At 44.2% G+C, this 15,604-nt stretch overlaps 1 protein-coding gene across 3 annotated transcripts in view; it reads left to right on the forward strand.

Annotated features, from left to right (window-relative positions):
* The first annotated feature begins 297 nt into the window (after positions 1-297).
* Positions 298-15,604, forward strand: part of CNTN6 (contactin 6) — a 129,358-nt gene continuing 114,051 nt past the window's right edge. For 2 of the 3 annotated variants that reach the window (XM_063165040.1, XM_063165042.1), the window contains exon 1: positions 298-765. The gene's annotated coding sequence lies outside the window, so the exon portion shown is untranslated. Of the gene's footprint in view, positions 766-1,134; positions 1,230-15,604 lie in introns of all 3 variants that reach the window. The other variant, XM_063165041.1, reaches the window with a different exon arrangement.

Here is a 15,604-nt window from a genome sequence, read left to right on the forward strand (position 1 = left end):
TGGCTCTGCCTCTCCTCTGCTGAAGCAGTCCTAAGAGGGAAAATGGAAATCCAAGAAGGTTTGGAGTACAATCAGAATTTATGTCAGTGCTACTTTAGACAAGCAAGTCTCCCCTCCCTATTTAAATTTACATCTGTTCAATATGTGACATAGGAAGGGGCAGTTGAGTGTTTGCAGAGGTCACTCAGGGCTGGATGGGATTCAATGACAGCTCCCACCCCACAAACTGAGCCTGACAGGGCTGTGGGGACCAGGACCAAACAAAACTATTCCCACTCCTGCTCCAAGCCGAAGCCCAGTGCAGTGACCCAGTTTTTGAGGAGAGAGGTTTGTGATTACCTGACAGGAGCTCATATTTGCACGAGAGGAACAGCAAGAGCACATTTAATCTTTCATGCTCCGCTCTGACAGCTGCGCTTTCGCTCGCTCAGCTTTCCTGAAGGATGAGCCAGGCAGAGCTGGTTTCTATACACCCCCAATTTCCAGACGGGGCTGTGCACAAACTGCAGGAGCTGTTTATCTGATTGAGGCACTAATTGTGCGGGTTCTGGCTGGAGCAGCGTGGGGAAGGCAGCGCATTTCACGCTCAGCGCCGCCGAAGAGCCGCGCAACGCTCCGCGGATAAAGGGCTCGTGGTCCCAGCTGGGAAAACAGTTCCATTATCTCCCAGCTGCACAGACCTTCCACACGGCTCCGTTCTGCCTCGCTGGGAGCTCCCAACAGTCCTGCGGGAAATTGTGGAGACCCCAGACACGTCCCTGCTCTGTAAGTACAGACGCGTGCTGGCTGCTGCGTGTGGATGCTGCTGGGGAGCCGCGCTCGCTGGGCTGGCTTTTTATCCTTCCTCGCTGCTTTTCATTTGCATGAGGGGGAGAGAAGGGGGGAAAAGTGGCTGCTTTATTTCTCCTGCGTGCCTGGAAATGGCTGATGCTGCAAACGGGCGCGTTCTGGGCAGAAAAGGAGGTGTGGGATGGATTTGTATGCGAGTGAGGGCGAGGCGAGCAGAGGCCAGCCTGCGCTGGCCACAGGCACCACAGGTACATCACTGGGGCTATCTCAGCTCCCTGCTGCAGTGGAACGGGCACACAGAGCATGACAGTGCTAATTCTGGCACTTCCCAACGACTTTCTGCAGCGTGTGAAAAGCCGGAGTGGGTAATGAGAGCCTAACCTCATTTCTGCCAGCTGAAGGTGGAAAAGCAATAAATATAAATCTGCAGGGAAACATAGGTAAGTCCTAAAAGGAAAGTTTTTCCCTGTTGCTCATTTGAATCATCAGAGGAAAATATAAAGCGGGTTCACAGCCTGTGCTGAACTTTGGGTCTGCACCCAAGGACCTGCAGGAGTGTTAGTTTGGATATTGTTGTTTATTTACACTGCATGACACAGCTTTAAAGGATGGGATACTTTATCAAAAGTTTGGGAAGTCTGTGCTTCCAGAAGCAAGTGCCTGACTAGAACTTTCTGTTAAATCAGACGTTCCCATGGTGCTTTTGGGGTGAATCCTGGGATTCAGAGGGTTGTTGTATGTGGGAAGGGGCTCCTCCAGCAGGGTGCTCCAAGCTGACAATTTCCTGCAGCATTTATGGAGCTGAATGATCAAGCAAGATGCAAACACTCTGCAAATAACAGTTACTTGTCCTTTTATCAGCACTGCAACCCTTTGCAGATAAATATTGTGAGTTAAAATCCAAATATTTACTCCTTGAAGTAGCATTTCCACCTCCCTTTTTATTTTTCTTCCCCAAACAAAGGAGACTTGCGACTTCCACACAAAGTCCTGAAAGTTCGGAGAATTTTTCAGTGTGTGCCATTAAACCTTGCAGTGTTCGCAATTCCAGGCACCACAAATCCCCACAAATAACCCATCTCCATCAGCCAGCTTTGCCTGTGGTGCTCCAGAGGCACAGTGTCAGTGTTTCACATTCCACAAGTCTCTGCTTCGTGGGTTTTATGGCACTAAAAAGTCCCAAATCAGTACCTCCATGAAGTCAGCAACAACCATAGATCACACTTTATCGTGGAAAAAAAGGAAAATAAAACCCCCCAATGTTTGCAGCTGTGGGTTTCAGATGCTGGTGAGGTGCTGCTGGCCATGGATTACAAGTTTTACCTTCCATGCTGAGGATAAAATTATAAATAATCCATAACAACCTAAGTGCTTTAAATCAAGCAGGAGCCATGTCTCTTTCCCTTTGCTTCCAGCTTTATGACCACTATTAAAAAGGTTTGTGGTGCATAATAAGCTACCCTAAAATGAATTTCTTGCCTTTGGAGCAAGTATTTCCCTCACAGAACAAGGTGCCGGAGTGCCCAAGGGGCCTTAAAACAGAAAGCTGGGTGGCTCAAAGCACTGTTTGTGTTTGAGCTGAGAATTTTCATTAGAATATATGTTGTGAGTGTGTGGGGAGAGATCAGCTCTATGAAACAGCATAAAATTTGTATTTTCCTCCCCAAAACTGCATGTTGAAGTATTCCTTCTGTTAAAAACTGAGTTTATTGCAGAAGATTTGCCACAGATTGGCCTCTGCTCACCTTCCTCAGGGACAGAGAGACACAAAAACCATTTTAATGGTGCCCTGCTTGTCCCCAGCCTCTGTCTCTGGAGCAGGGGAGGCTCTTGCAGAGGAGGAAAACCAGCAAGTCTGGCCCAAAAAGTCATTTATTCCTTCTTCCCAAGGGCTGCATTCACGCTGGCCATAACTCTGTGCTTGGGGAAATTTGTAACTTCGTCTGTCTCCAGGAGAAGTGGAGACACGAAGAAATCCAGGCTCAGTTTTACAGCTACAACTCCCTGCTTGGCAAAAACCATCCCTGGGACACACAAAAAGCCCCAGACACAGCAGAATTTAGGTGAGTGGATGACCCTGTTTGCATCCAAAAACGATTAGGCTCCACAAGTCTCTTATTTACACAAAGGCTTTCCACAAGTGGAGAATATTCAAGGAAAAAAATAAACACATTAGAAAGAGAACAAAGCATCTTCAAGTGCCCTAATCACAGCAAACAAGAACAACCCAAATTAAAATAGATCTGAGCACTGTACTTAACAATTCTTCATCTTTTGGAGTAAAAAACCACACAGAAGTCTGAGACAGAGCATCAGAGCTATAGAAACCCTACCTGGAGCTAGGAAAGTGCTAAACACACCAGGTCAGCACAGAGCAACGAGCCAGCAAGGTATTTCTGCACTAAAATCCCTCATGGGGACTTGAACTGCTCAGTTTCAGAGGCTGGAGGAGAAGCAGTGAGGAAAAGCTGGAATTTCTCCGTACCTTTGTGCTCTCAGCTCTGTCTCCTCTCCTCCAAGGAGCTCCTGGTGCAGAAGGTCCAGCTGGGGCTTTTCCTGCTTGATGAGGAAACTGCTCAGCACTTCCTGCTGCTTTTATTCTGGAGGGCAAAGGGGATTCTTCCCAAAATTTTTTTGGGGAAAAATGATTGATCTGTCTTAATGCCCTTCCTGAAGGGGCTCCAGGAGAGCTGGAGAGGGACTGGGGACAAGGGATGGGGGAACAGGACACAGGGAATGACTCCCACTGGGAAAAGAGTAGGTTTAGATGGGATATTGGGAATCAGGAATTGTTCCCTGTGAGGGTGGGAAGGGGCTGGGATGGAATTCCAGAGCAGCTGTGGCTGCCCCTGGATCCCTGGCAGTGCCCAAGGCCAGGCTGGACACTGGGGCTGGAGCAGCAGGGAGGTGTCCCTGCCCATGGGGCTGAGATGAGTTTTAAGGTCCCTTCCAACCCAAGAAATTTCATTATTTGATCTCATCTCTTTATTCATTTTTGGGGTTTTTGTGTTCTGGGTTTCCTCTAAGAGTTCCAACTCCAGAGCATGCCGTGCTGAGGGGAGCACTGAGAGAGGGATGGGAGGAAGGAGCTGGGGGGAAGAAGAATAATTTCCCTCACTTACACCCTCAGATGTATTTTTAGCCTGTGAAGACCAGAAGGAAAGGACCAAGTGAGTCAGAAAAGCAGTTTGTTTTATTAAAATTCCTGACAGCATCTGCTGTAATGCTCTTGTTAAAAGAGATGGAAAACATCAGAATGATGAGAGGAGCTGTGTTCTGTCCTTGCTCTTTGCGCAACATAATAATATGGAAAGGAGTGGAATTGGTTTCCCAGGAACTGATTTATTGGCTATATCCAAACATGAATGACCCAGGTACACAAAAACCCTCCCCAGGGTTCTGATCCAGCTCCCACCTGAGGCAGCTCAAACAAATAAAAACACTCTGCCTACTTTTCCTACTATAAATCCTTCCTTCTCTTCAGCACACCCTGATGTGATCACCAATAAGATCCATTTTTTAAATGAGATTCTTCAGAAAAAATACAAATGCTTTATATTTAGTAATGAATTCAGCTCTCCCATGGCTACAGTCAAAGCATGAGGATCCCATATCCCTCTTTGTGGGGACAGCTGCAAGGAATCTTGTATTAAAATTCTCTTATTAAATGGGGCAAGACTGGCTGGGAAAATGAGGGTAAATACCAAGTGTGTACCTTTGAGCAGCACCTGATTTTAATTCCCATGCCTGTGATTCACACTGGGAATGTAGGACCTGGCTGGGATGAATTTTGTGTGATGGTGTTCACAGGGGTCTCAGATTGAGGGAGGAGACGAGGATCTGACTCCATGTTTCAGAAGGCTGATTTATTATTTTATGATATATATTACATTAAAACTATACTAAAAGAATAGAGGAAAAGGTTTCATCAGAAGGCTGGCTAAGAATAGAAAAAGAAAGAATGAATAACAAAGGTTTGTGGCTTGGGCTCTGTGTCTGAGCCAGCTGACTGTGATTGGCCATTAATTACAAACAACCACATGAGACCAATCCCAGATGCACCTGTTGCATCCCACAGCAGCAGATAACCATTGTTTGCATTTTGTTCCTGAGGCCTTTCAGCTTCTCAGGAGGAAAAATCCTAAGGAAAGGATTTTCCATAAAAGATGTCTGTGACAGTTCTGCACCAAGTTTCTCACTGAAATGAATGAGTTTTCAGACATTTAGTGATTATTTCTGCTTCAAACACACCTTTCCCACTGCCTGGTCTGTTGTGGGGTCAGGACATCAGGAATGGGCCTGTCTGGATCACAGAATGCTTGGCACTGTTCTGAAACCCTGGTGCTCTTCAGCCATTCAAATCCATTTCTCCCAGACGTTCCCTCAGCCAGTTTGGTGTGTGCAGAACACGAGCGGTGCCTTTGGTGAGAGAGATGGGGATTAAAAGCACAGAAGTTTCTGCAACTTCATCTCTTCCAGCAGTTTCTGATAATCCTACCATGAAATTACAAAAGCAGCGGGACCAGAGCAAACCTCCCTGGAAATTGTACTCCCTCCATTTGGAAAGGAAGCCAGATAAGGTGGAGATTCTTATCAGCTAAATGAGAGAGCTGTGTCACATGGACTACCCAGAGTCCCACCCTCAGCTGAAAACCCTCAGTCAGGGCAGAATTTGGGCTGGTGAGCAGTGGATCTGTGAATCCCTGCCTTTCCCTGGGTGTTGCACCTTCCAAAGGATTTGAACTGGAGCCAAGGAAAGGAAAACAAACCCAAAATTCTCCACAGAGTCTCGGGATCTTTAGCTTATCAGAGAGACCCTGAGAAAAGTTCAAAAGTCTCTTTTCCTAGCCCCATGGTTGAATAAGGAGTCAGAGCTCTTCATTTCTCAGTCTCAAAGTTGTTTATTGTATTTTATCTATAAAATTCTTTCTTCTGTCCAGCCAAGGTCCATCCAGCAGGACAGTTCCAGGCACTCTGCCTGCCCCCAGGGTGGTGTTATCTTTTTATGCTAAAAAATACCTGTACAATATTTACAATTACTTTCCAATACCTATCATCTATGTTAGACAGTGAGCTTCTACTCTAAACCAATCCCAAAGTGCCACCATCACAGCAGAAGATGGAGGTAGAGAAGAAGAAGGAGAAAGGCTGGACACACCCAGCTCCCTCCATCTTGCCCCCCTGAACCCCCATACCAAAAACCCCCAAATCTACTTTTCCACCCCATGATAACTTCACTAATATTCTATTTAAAATGTCATGGCTTGCTGATCTTCATCTAAGGTTGGTAATTTGTGCCACGGGCCATAATCAAACCCACAGGGGCATTTTGGGCTCTGTGCCAGGGTCTCTGAGCCCCCTGGCAGGGTCCTGGCACTCCAGGACAGCCAGAGGGATGTCCTGCATTCCCACAACAGAGCCAGCACAGACCCACACTGGGCACCCACAGCATGACCTTGTGCCTCAGTTTCCCTCCTCTGATGCATCAGCTGGTAGCCACTGTTCCACTGCTCCTGATGCTTTAGAAGGGTGTCACCCTGGTTTTTTAAGATTTTCTGAGCCTTCTGATGTTGACATTCTTGTAAGGAACTTTCTCACACACTTTCTGTAAGTAACTCATTGTTTTGCCTTCCTTTATGGAGGAGGAGAGAGTTGATGGCCTGTTGGGTTGACCAGTGCCATTGGAGAGGTGGCACTGTCACCCTCCAATCCACTGTCACTTTTGGAAAGCTATAAATGTTGCAGTCAGAAAATAAACTTCCCTTTTCCTTCACCTTGACAACAGTGGTTTTGCACTTGTGTTTTTTCATATCCTATAGTGACAGAGGGGGATAACCCTGGAGCTGTTTTACCCTGTTTTACCCACGGCACTGTCATTGTCCCTGACACTGCACCTCCAGACTCTCCTCACACTGATCCATTCCCGTCATTTCCCTCATTTCCCCACTGATGGGTTGGTTTTCCTTTGGATGGCAATAGCAGGGAAGCTCTGCAGGCCCCAGAGAGGGAATTTCTCTCCCAGAAATTGTTTTGGCTGCTGGTTTAGAGGGAGCACTTGGGCTGCTCAGCGGGTTAGAGGTTTTACCCCTGTTAAAGTCACTTAAACTGCCACCTTTCCCTCAGCACTGATATCATTAGTGGTGACACATTGCTGCAGCCTCTCCACAGAGGTCACCCAGCCCTTTCTGGAGCTATCACACAAAGCTAAAAGCCATAAATATTATCTTTAACCCTTTCCTCTCCTGTGTGACTGCACAACCACTGGAGGTGCAGGTCTAATTTCTTTCCTGAACATGCTCAGGCTCCTCTATTCCACCAAAGCCATCAGTTAGGTTTGTATTTTCAATTTTCCCACCCCAAAATCCAAATAAATGCCAATATTTGGTATAAAACTCTAATGCCTGGGCAGCTGCATTCCCATCTGTCTGTGAGGGCAGAGCCACAGGGGAAAGGCTTGTCGGAGGGATCTTACAAGGAAAATCTGTATTTCCTGCATCATTGAAATAGGAACAGCTATTCATGAATTCCTTTGCAAAAACCTGGGCTAAAGGTGTCCCTGCCCATGGCAGGGAGTTGGGAAAAGATTATTTTATGTTTTTTTTTTCCAATTCAAAGTGTTCTCTGATTCTCTGAAAAAAATTACATAAAAAGAAACAAACAGACTCCTTTTTCTTAAAAAGGAGAGAATTCTTGTAGAGCTGTATGTGCTCCAAATATTTGTTGTTGCTGTTTAAGTACCAAGCGGATTTTGAGCAGGATGAAGTCAGGCTGAAGTCTGTGCAGAAATTGCCAGGAAAATCACCTGTGCCAGGCTGGAGGTGTGGTGAGGAAGGGTCAGGAGGTGGAACCCCCATCCCTGGAGGTGAGGAAGGGTCAGGAGGTGGAACCCCCATTCCTGGAGGTGTTGGATGGAAGGGCTGCAGGTGACACTCAGAGCTCTGGGCTGGGGACAAGGTGGGCATTGGGCACAGGCTGGACTGGATGATCCTGGAGGGCTTTTCCAAGCTCAGAATCCCAGGATTCTGTGAAGTACCCCTTGCTCATGTGGGGCTCCCTGAAGCTCCTGCTCAGGTCTCACACAGGCCTTCCTGTTCCCTGTGTGCCAAACACAGAGCTGGGTGTTTAATGCTCCATTTGGCCACTTTTCCATAATTTTTTCTGCCTGTTAATAGGATTATCCCCCCCCCTGAGCTGCTGTCATGCCCCAGACATGGTGCCAGGGCTGCTCCATCCCCCTCTCCAGGTCTGACTCCATCACCTTAGCTCTCACTCAGCTGCCTGGAGCAAAGGAGAATCCTGGCTTATGAACCTGCTCACAATTGCTGCAGTTCCAGCCAGGAATAAACTGTTCTTAACCTAAATACTCCTCTGAGGACACTGAGCTGGGGGGAAGAAGCATAACTGTGCTGAATCTGGTGCAGGCAGGGATGAGTGAGCCTGGACACGCTGGGTAAGTTGGGAAAGCAGCTGGAAAGAGAGGGAAGGGAAAGGGGAGCAGTGGTGAGCACAGCTGAACAATAATGACCACTTTAGGATGTAGTAAATGCAATGTTTCCAAATAAAACACAGCCTGTTGGAGCTACAAAGAATGGAAAGGCTGCCAAAGTGGGAGATTTGTCCAAAGGCAGCCCAAAAAATACATCAAGGGGAAGGGAAAGTCCAGGGTGTGAAAAACCCTTCCATGGTGAGAGTGAGGAGAGGCTGAGGTTGGGAGCAGCACCTATGGAATAATTGATATGGCAAACTAAAGAGTGATAAAAATGATAGAGCAAAGTGGGCAAAGCTCAGTGGAAGAAGAGCTGGTGTGGAACTGAATTTACAGGAAAAATATTTTTTTCACTTTAATGCAAAATGGCCACTAAGGTGAGCCAGGATCTACCACGAATCTCAGAGAAATGCTGATAACAAGAGACTTCAGAGGCATTTTGGGATGCTCTGAGGAAAGCTGTGGGGAGTGCTGTTTGGAATTCCTCTGTACCTTGAGGTATTTCAGCATTAATTGCACAGCTTTACTCAGAGATTACTCATTTCAAGTTAGTCCTACTGAAGGTGTTGAATAATGGATGATATTAAACTTTGGGTTAGGGATTCAGGGGATTGATTTGGAAGACATAGGTGAGACAGCCCCAAAATCAAACTTCTGTCAAAAATTAGCAGAATGAAAGTTCCATTTGAACTGAAGAGCTGAGAAAGAAAAGCACCTTTCTCACTGATTCAGGCAAAACAAAAATGACTAAGCCTGTCACGATTTTACCTCTTTGTCTGGCTGACTTTCTCAGCAAGATTGATTCCAAATCCAGCTAAGCCCTGAAAGGAATTAGCAGGAAACTGCTTTGTTGGAGGATGCTGAGGGGGTGGGTTGAGCAGCCAGGGAAGCAGCAGCAGCAATACCCAAAAATAAAAGCCCAGCCCTGACTAACCAGGGGGCCCCGTTGGGCTCACTGGAGTGTGAGTAAACCATAAAACCTCTCACTGGAATCCACAGAGGCAAAAGCAACGCTTTGAGGGAACAAAAAGCAGGTGAGAAAGCATTTGTGAGGATATAAAATGAGAGAGCACAGAGTGGGAGGGAATTAGGGACCATCCAGTGCCAGCCCTGCACAGCCAAAGGCGCAAGAGATGCTCCAGGAAGGTCTCACTGCATCAGTCAGCCCCAGAGCTTTGGGTTAAACTCCTGCTTTCCTCTAAAGCCCAGCCTAACTCTGCACTCCTGTCAGAGCCCAGGAATTTCCTCTGGCTGCCCTGGAGCACTTGAGACCCTGACAGGGGCACAGAGACCTTGGCAACAGGGTTAAAAACACCTGTGCCTTCCATTTTAGCCCATGGAAAAAACAATTACCAACTTTATATTAGGATTCATAAGCCACAAAAGTTTAAGTAGAATGATAGTTAGTTTGTTATGAGATAGAAAAGTAGAATTTTGAGTTTTTAGAATGGGGGTTCAGAAGCCAAGATTGAGGGATTTGGGCATGCTTTGTCCTTCTTTCTTCTTCTTGGCCTCCATCTTCTGGGTGATGGTGGCACTTCTGGATTGGTTTGGAGTAGGAACTCATTGTCTAACATAGGCGATAGGTATTGGAAAATTATTGTAAATAACGTACACAATAAGTGATGGTGGCACTTTTAGATTGGTTTAGAGTAGAAATTCCCTGTCTAACATAGGTGATAGGTATTGGAAAATTATTGAAAGTAATGTACAGGTAGTTTTTAGTATAAAAAGATAACACCAGGCAGTCAGTGTGCCTGAACCCGACCTGCTGGAAAGACCTTGGTGAGTCAGAGAAAGAATTTTATAGAAAACAGCAAATAAACAACCCTGAAAAGCATAACAGAAGAATCCTGACTCCTTCTTCAGCTGCCAGGCTGGGAAAAGAGACTCTGACACATCTTGGAGTCATCCCGACCACAGAGACTCCGAGACACCTCCAGCCCAGGCTGGGCTTGGAATGAGCAGGAAGAGCTGATCTCTTGTGAGCCACACTCAGGGCAGGAACAGGGCATCTCCAGGCTGTTCCCAGGAATTCACATTCCTCAGAGGTGTTTCACATTCCTCAGAGGTGTTAAAAAAAAAAACAAAAAACCACCTAATGGATGTTTCTGTTTTGCTTTTATTTCAGTGTTTTCGAGGAGCAGTAATGCTTTGGGTAAAATTCAAATCAATGCAAACCTCATAAGCCAATAAAATTTTATAGATGGTTATCCAATATGTAATTTGTTACACAATTTCTCTGTGGCTTCTGTTTATTGAGACATAAAGACTTTGCTTTTTTTAAGGGAGGTTTTATGTGAGGAGGGCATAAGAAGGAATAACCTTTCATACCTATTGTGCCATAAACTAAATTACTCTTAACCCAAACCATTAATCTTGTGGTGGCAGCCTAATGAGACCAAAGGAAACAGAAACAAACTGCCTGGAATCTTCTTGAAGGGGACAGCTTTTATTTCCATCAAGCCTGTGGCTGCCCAGCTTGGCCACATGGATGTCACAGTCGATAATATCAGAAAATATAATAAAAAGTAATCCAGGAAAATGATGAGGGCATAAAGCTTGGGACAGGGAATGAGTGTAGAAGAGATGTTCAGGTGTAGCTGCACACTCTGGTTATTTCCTGGCAGGAATTTCCTGCTGGATGTGAGTAATGGAGGGAAGGGAAGGAGCTCTGAGCAGCAGCCTGGGGGCTGCTCAAATAGAGATCAGCGTGGCTTTGGTGATTTGGATCAGGAGGGCTGGAAAAGCTCTCAGGAAGAATGATCCCCACCCCAGTGAGGAAATGCACTGCAGTGCTGGTGCTTATGACTAAGATGTTCTTTCTCTAATACAACTTTTCTCTCTGCAATATCCTTTGGCCTGTGCACAACATCATTTTTCCCGGTGTAATTTCAAAGCAAAGGAGCAAAACTCGGCAGCAAATGCGACCTTTCTTTTTTATGTTTTATTTTTTGGAGCCAAGCACACAAACATAAAAGGAGCTTTTGCTCAGTAGGTCCTGCTTGAAGTATGAGTGCACTGACCTGGAGATACACACAGAGTAAAAGCCAATTTGAGGCTGTCTCATAAGTTAAGTGAAGCTCCAATCTTGGGGAATCTGATCTAAATCTTGCTGAAATCAGTGGGATGTTTCCTTTCCCTGGGCTGGAGCAGCCCTTGCATGTTATTATCTCCATTAATTCCTGGGTGATTTCCCCACCACACAGAGCAGTTGTGGCTGTGGGATTTGCCTGGGTAAAGGAATTGAAGTACATGGTGGTGAACTTTTTTTGGTTTGTCTAAAAAAGAAAGAAAATCTAAAGACAGTGGTATTGTGATGAAGGGAGGAATGATGAATTTGACTCCATGTTCTCAGAAGGTTAGTTTATTACTTTATGATACTATATTATATTAAAAAATGCTATACTAAACTATACTAAAGAATACAGAAAGGATACTCACAGAAGGCTAAAAAGATAATAATGAAAACTCGTGACTCTCTCCAGAGTCCCAACACAGTTTGGCACCAATTAGCCAAAGAGTGAAAACAACTCACAGCAGAACCCAATGGAACAATCACCTGGGGGTAAACAATCCCCAAACACATTCCACATGAGCACAACACAGGAGAAGCAAATGAGACAATATTTGATTTCATTTTTCTCTGAGGCTTCTCAGCTTCCCCAGAGAAAAATCCTGGGTGAAGAGATTTTTCAGAAAATGTGAATGCCACAGAGTGGATCCCTTCAGACCCCAAGCTTGCTATTTCCCTTAAAGGATGACAGATTTTTGTGAGAGGAGCAGACCAAGAGAGGAATAGAAATAATCCCTGTGTTGCTCTCAGCTCAGAACTGGTGAAAAAAATGGATTTGTGTCATTATGAGGCAACAACATTGTTTTATGTGTCAGGGGAAAAAGAGAAATAGTCCATTATTTAGATCAGCACCAGTAAATGGATGTTTTTAAGCCTGAAAAGCAGGGCCATCTCCTCCTTATCATCTCCATTCCATCTCCTAAACTCTTGGTGAACCTGTGAGAGAGCCTGGGTTGCAAGAGGGAGCGCGAGCCAAGGCTCAGAGTGACACGGAGTGACACCAGCAGGAGTTATTAGAGGAATTTATGAGCACAATCAGACACGAGCGTGACAAGGAGTTGGGGAAGAGCTGCAGTATCCAGGAAACAATCTGCATTATTAAGAGCAGAACTCCAGGGAAGGTGTGATGAGCTTGACAAAGTGCAGACACTTCACTACGGGATCCTCCTCAAAGTCTCTCCCTCTAAACCAGAAGCACTTTAAAGCCCATTATAGACCAAACTCTATTTTGGGGTTTTACCACTGCAGCTCCAAGGAAATGTGTAGAAACTTGATGATGGAGCAGCTTTGCAGGGATGTGAGCTGAAAATGAGGCTTTTACAGTGTTTTTTCTGCAGCTGTTGGGATGGGTTTGATAGTGCTGGGGGAGCAGCACTATCAGGTTGGGATTGGCCAAGGCTCCAAAGGTGGCTCTGAACTGGTGTCAGTGTTGGTGTGAAACTGGTCTGAACCTCCCTGAAATGGGGCATAACCAGCACAGCTTCCTGAGAGCTCAAAAAAAGATTTGGAAATGAAACTTTATTGTTAAATATTTAGATCCTCGTCCCATGGAAAGAGTCCCCAGAGAGGAAGGAGAGTTGTAACCACGGCGTTTCACTGTTCAGGTTTACCAATCAAACTATAAATCAAAGGATTTATTTTTTCCTTTCAATATGTACCCAAATTCAACAAGACACCTAAATCCATCTTTTGCAGCTGATATGAGAGTGATCCTTCAGCAAAGAATGCACCTGAAAATTTGTTAATTAGCAATTTCTGCTATGGAACAGCCATTCCACAAAGCTGGCATTAGACAGACCCCGAAGCAGGGAGCTTAAATTCCAAAGACCCCTTAAATTCAGTGTTTTCCTTGAACAAATCCTTGCTTTTCTCTGGAATATTAGCAGTGTTAAATCACCAGCCTCCAGTTTTGAAGGCAATTTATCTTGGGCACTTTAAAAAAGGAAGGGGAAATTTGGGATGTTGAATTGTTTTGTTTTTATCCATGTGGAAAATGAAAGTGTGACTCCTTGATAATGCAGTCATGGATTTCTTGGGACAGAACATTTTTTTTTTATGTTCTAAATGTGGTGGTTTTGTCTTAAAACAAAGGACAACCTTTGTAAGAAGTTTGGTGAAATCATGTGCTTTGGTAGAGGCTCCAAAAGGCAAAAAGTTGCTTTTGATAAGGGATGAAGGAATGATAAGAGAATGAGGAAAGGTCCCCTTTGCTGTGGAAAGACAGATTTTGATATTCTTCAATTCTGCTGAATCAATAACTGTAAGAGTTTACAACAAACATTTTGATGCAGGAATGAAACCAGAGAAATTTCACTTCTTGTGCCACCAGAATGGCACAAAATGGATTAAGGGTGCAGGAACTGCTTGGGAAGCACACAGAAATAGGACGTAAAATTGGAAAGGAAAATACAGAGCAGGGGGATGAAAAGGGAGGTAGAACCAGCTAAACATGGAATTTTCACAATATATGAAATATATTTCGCAATAACATCATTGAAACCCTCAGGATTTTTCCCTCTGGAGATTTCTCTGGTTAATTTTGAGTTTTCCCTGCACTTTTCCTGGGTGCTCAGGACCGTGGTGGTGAGGGAATAATTGGAATAATTCCCCAGCACCCTGTTGTAATTTGGGCACTTAAGCAGCAAAATCATTTGCATCAGGACTTTGCCAAGTGCTCCTCATGGCCTGGGGTGAGACAGCAGTGCTAAATTTACTTTTTCTTTTCTGTGTTAAACCAGATCATTTGGCATTGTCTCCTCTCAATTATTCTCTGTGATTCCAACAACATATTTTGGTGCATAAAGAGAGTGGAAATGAAAGCACTGAATAGAAGGGGATAAAAGAGGCTCCTTGGAGAGCTGATGCTAAAAGGCAACAGGTGAAAATCCTGTTAGATTGCAGTGTCCGGTTTAATGGATGAGGAAACAAAGCAGAAATGAAAAGGAAGTTCTGCCTCTGGAAAAAAAAAAATGCACTGCCAGGAGAAATAAATCTCTTGCTAAATATTTATATCCAGTCCTGGCCTTTCACAGCCCCTCACGTTTTTGAATTTTGGAATAGATTTATTTAAAATAACTGCATACATAAATAAGTGCATCCTAAATATACCTCTCTGTGTATTAGGAGACTCTAAGTAAAATTGTTATTCTTATCATAAACCAGATAAATTTAAAGAGTTCTTCTGCCAAATAGATTTGGTCCTGGTTCCCAGCTGGTGCAAATTTGCATTTTTCCATGAAGGTCAAGGTTTTCCTGCTCTCACCCTGGAGTAGCCAACCCTGTTTACCTGCTAAAAACCCAGAACACCTGCAGAATAGTAAGTTCAAGTTCTTTAGTGTACCCAGGAATGGAAAACTTTCCTAAATCCTGATTACTATTCCAGCAAACATTTTGCTTTCCTAACCTGTTCTGGGTTTGTAGGAATTGTCTGCTGCATATCCAGCAGATGCAAATGCATCAATCCCTGCGTGTGTGACTTGTTTGGAGTGCAGGGCAATTATCCAGGAATAAAATCAATTTCTAACAAATCATCTGCCATGTGCAAAGCAGGCCTCTAATAGTAATTAAACTCATAAAATGGATTAATGTTTCTCTCTATCTCTTCCTTTTACCCACTGATAAAAACAGCTCATACATGAGTTCTAGGAAAGAGCATGAACTGCAGAAGGAATTAATTAATAAGCAACAAATAATCACAAATAAATTCATTTTAGGCCCAGGATTACATCATGATTTTCAAGCAACGTGATACAGTTGATCATGTGAAATGACTTTGAAGTGACTTTGAGGGAATTTAAATGTTCATATGGAACTTGTAGCAAAAATAAAAACATATTTAATGCATAAAAAGGGAAAAATAGATAATTTTGTTCTAAATGCACCAAAACATTCTCTGTAATAAAATGAATCTGAAGTTGTACCTCTATTTAGCTCACATTGACATGTTCTTCTCCAATACACTCAAACACACAGCTCATAATCAAGCTTTCTTCTCAAATTGCCAATTTAAATACAAAAAAAAAGTCTATAAGTTATTCCCTGACTTGAAACACAGCCATCTTCTCAAAATCTAAACAGTGGTTAATGTTAAAGAAGGACATGGTTATTTATATTTATTAAACCCTAATAACTCAATAATTTTAATGGAGAACAGTGGAATTAATAACTCAATAATTTTAATGGAGAACAGTGGAATTTCTGCTCACTCTGGGCAGAGACGCTTTCCTGTTGGATTAAGCCTTTTTCTGACCCAG

Source organism: Melospiza melodia, chromosome 10 (assembly GCF_035770615.1).
Source record: "Melospiza melodia melodia isolate bMelMel2 chromosome 10, bMelMel2.pri, whole genome shotgun sequence".
NCBI lineage: Eukaryota > Metazoa > Chordata > Aves > Passeriformes > Passerellidae > Melospiza > Melospiza melodia.